We start from the raw sequence: 3,961 nt of genomic DNA on the forward strand, positions 1-3,961 counted from the left end.
GGCTGAGTGTCGCTTCACGTTAAGGTCGAAGGCAGCCGTCTGCTGCCCTCTGGTGGAGAGGGGGGGTTGGTTTCTGTAGGACCACTAAGTTAAGTATTGTGTGAATCAGCTCCTAATTCTTCATGTTTAACTTTTTATCAAGAATAATTTACTGTTCAGGATTATTGTGCGCTGTAATCTTCACGTGGCGCGCAATATAATTCAGTTAATTGGACCATGAACTCACTTTCACAAACCCACAAGCTCTATATTTTATATATATATTATATATATATATATATATAAAATATATATATAATATATATATAAAATATATATAAAATATATATATAATATATATATAAAATATATATAAAATATATATATATATAATATATATAAAATATATATATATAAAATATATATTTAAAAAAAAAAATATATATATATATATTAATTGTCAGTAACGATGCAAGTTACCTCGTCATGGGGATTAAAAGGTGCACGGTTCTTTTCATGTTTAGTGGCAATGCCTTTTTGGCATTATTGCAATAGAATTCATAATTTCCGGATGAACACGGCTGACATTACGGTATCAATAAGATCTTTAAAAAGAAAAATGGGCTCCATTTACCGGCCTGGTCTCATATACACAGCAATTATACATGATTTCAGCCTTCTTCACCAGGGAAAATTAAACAAGAATCAACTAGAACAGTTTTTTTTTGTAGTTTCCATAACTGGGAATATAAATGAAAATAACAATCATAACATAAAAAATAAACACCACGCCTATTGTTCTGTACGCGAGAGCTCTCCTGCGTTTCCCCCAGCAGCTAATCCGACGTGATGTTCCCTCTAATACCTCGTCATTACTTTCACTTAATCAATGTTTAACAAGCCTCCGGTGTTGTGTGACGCGGCGGGCCCGTATCGGCGAGCCTGTATCGGCTTGCACCGCGGAGATGAAGAGCCGGCTGGAGCTGGACGTGTGGAGCCGAGCGCACAGAGCAGCTCCAGCTGGAAGCTTTTATTTTATTAGTCCACCTTCCTGGCGTTAAAAAAAAAGAGACGTTTTCACCCTCAAACTGGACTCTTGTAACACTTCCAAGTCTAATTAAAGCCTAGAAGTTTAGAATAACAATATACGTGTGATCTTTAAATCTATATTTCCCGAGTTATTGACAATTAAAGCCACGAAAAGAAAAAGGTTTCAAAACATATTTATGGAAGGTTACGATTCTCCCCCTCTTTAAAAAAGGAGGCTCTGGCCCAATTTGCCCTGTCTGGCCAAAGTCATAGAGAAACTGGTACATAAACAACTAATTCACTTCATTGACGTAAATCATATTGTGTCCGACCTGCAGTCTGGGTTTAGGAAAGGCCACGCTACACTGAAGGTCCTTGATGACGTCATCATCGCCATGGACAACAAACAGAAAAGGCTTTTAACGTTCTCCTGCAAAGACTTACCAGCATTGGCTTGTCCAGTAGACGTCGCAACTGGTTTGCGAACTACCTGGTTGGGTCGTGTCCAGCGGGTGAAGACCAAAAAAAAAAAACAATCATGTCTGAACCTCTTACCATCTCAAAAAAAAAAAGGTGTGCCTCAAGGCTCCATCTTAGGCCCTATTTTGTTTTTCCAATTATATTAACGATGTCGCCAATGCTGCCGGAAATTCCAGGATTCATCTGTATGCCGACGACGCCATCGTATATTCAGCTGGTCCATTCTCTCCACTCTGCTGTGTCACCTCCATCCAACAGTCTTTCCACAACCTCCACCTTTTGCCCAAAACACACTCAAACTAGCAGCATGTTCAAACTAACAAGTCAGAGTTGACAGCTACTTGCTGACCAGCTTCTCTCTCTCTTCCATTTTTACAAAGAACATCCAGTAATCCGCCTTTTATAATTTTTTGTACAGAGTTTATTAATTTACCTGTTGATTTTAGCCATTGTCTCATGTGTTTGTCGTACTGTATTGTAAATGGTTAAATAAAAAAAGGTCATATACATATGTTATTTCTGACAGTAAAAGAAAGAAATAAAAGAAAGATTTAGCAGAAAAAGAATAAAAACACTTAATATCTCTTAATTATGCCTTACCGTGGGGATATTTTTGATTAATCACAGCTAAACTTTCATTTACTTTTTATATTTTACTGGCGGATATGGGCTTCCAGCCATGAAAACAAATATAAAAGCTTTTTTAAATTTTTTTTGTGCGTCTTAATGAATCCAACATACCTCGTCAAGCTCAGACACGACAAACGATGCTTGAAAAATATTGTATTTTGGGTGAATCACTCCGACAGGAGATCACACGTTCCTTTGTAAAACAGAAGACACCGTTTCACTCCTTTTTTTTTTTATACCAACATTCAATTCAACCTTCTTTCATAAAAGTAAAAGTGCAGTAAAAAAGAAAACACACTGTGAAATATTACATGAAGCCCTTCGTGGAGACGACGTCTCTTCGTGGAGAATACGTGAAAAGCAGCGGAAGATCAACTCGTATTTACAAATACAGAATTCTTTGGTACATGTCGTTTTTTTTTGTGTCTTTTGGTCAAATTATGCAAATTACAATACATCAATCTGCAAAAAAAATATATAATAAACAACTTTTTTGGGGGTTCAGCAATAATTAATATATGATAATATGAAAACGGCATGGATCACAATCATTTAATTTACTTTTGTTTTCCTTAAAAGATTAAATAAATATATATATACGCACACATATATATATATACATTAATATTTATATATATATATATATTGCCTGTTGTGAAAAATATTATTATTATGAATGTATTCTGCATGTATGTATTATCTTTTTTTTGTATTTACATTTCGTAGGAGAAAGATTTGACCAATTCTACAGTTGTTGCTCATGATTAATAAATCTAATTGTGGTTTTCCTACATATTAAAAAGGGGACGTCTCACAAGCCCTTCAGAGCAGACTTTATCTCTTAAAGAGACAGGCGCGTGTTTCTGAAGTGTTTTCTGAACATTAAAGCATGTAAACATGTTCTAGTAGAAATCCCCAAATACAATTATGAACCTGGAAAATGAGCATCACATGTCCCCTTTTAATATCATTATTAACGTATTGAGTCAAGAGCACTGAAATGTTTCATGGACACATGCATTACACAATAAAAAGAAAGATGTTCCCTATTTATTTTTTTAAATACGAACAGTGACATATTTAGACCTTCTTTATCTAATAGCGACATCCCTTCAGAGTAACTGCAGCTTCCTCGGCTCCGAAAAAAAAACAGATTTTGACCGTCTGAAGAGGGAGAACTCGATGTTCTTGAAAAACCTGGAAGTTTATAATAATCTGAAACATTCGTTGAAGTGAACGAGGGCGAAAAAAAACAACCTTAAAACATTAGAAAACACCTTTTTGTTGTTGTTGTGTTTCAGGGATTCGATGACACCGGGCGTACCTAATAAACTGGTGAACTCGGCGACGCAAACAGGGTTGAGAAACACTTCTTCACTTCTTGTGCATTCCTTCTGCCAAGACGACCGCCCGGCTTCCTGTGACGCGAACCAGTTACAACACGAGTCCAAATATGGAAACGGCCAGACATAAATAAAAGAGTTTGCCGAGCGGCTAAATATAGAAATATAGAGCCGTGTGCGTCTTCTTCTTCTCCTGCGGCAGTTCAAAACCGTGTCATTAAAAAGTATTGTTTCTCTCCTCTGGAGCAAGAAAAAAAAAAAAGCTCCAGAAAGAGGAAGCACGGCAGCTGAATAAATACAGCGTGTGTGTGTGTGTGTGTGTGTGTGTGTGTGTGTGTGTGTGTGTCATCGCTTCACAAAAAGGTGACGCGTCGCGGCCACATTGTCCTCGCGTCAGGAAAGAGTCATTTCTGCAGAAGTGGACGTTGTAATGTTTTCCTTTTAAAAACAAAGTGTCTCTGAGGAAAAGGAGAGCACGCCTTCCCCTCCTCGGGGTGGGG

The sequence above is a fragment of the Cyclopterus lumpus genome, chromosome 19 (assembly GCF_009769545.1).
Source record: "Cyclopterus lumpus isolate fCycLum1 chromosome 19, fCycLum1.pri, whole genome shotgun sequence".
Classification (NCBI taxonomy): domain Eukaryota; kingdom Metazoa; phylum Chordata; class Actinopteri; order Perciformes; family Cyclopteridae; genus Cyclopterus; species Cyclopterus lumpus.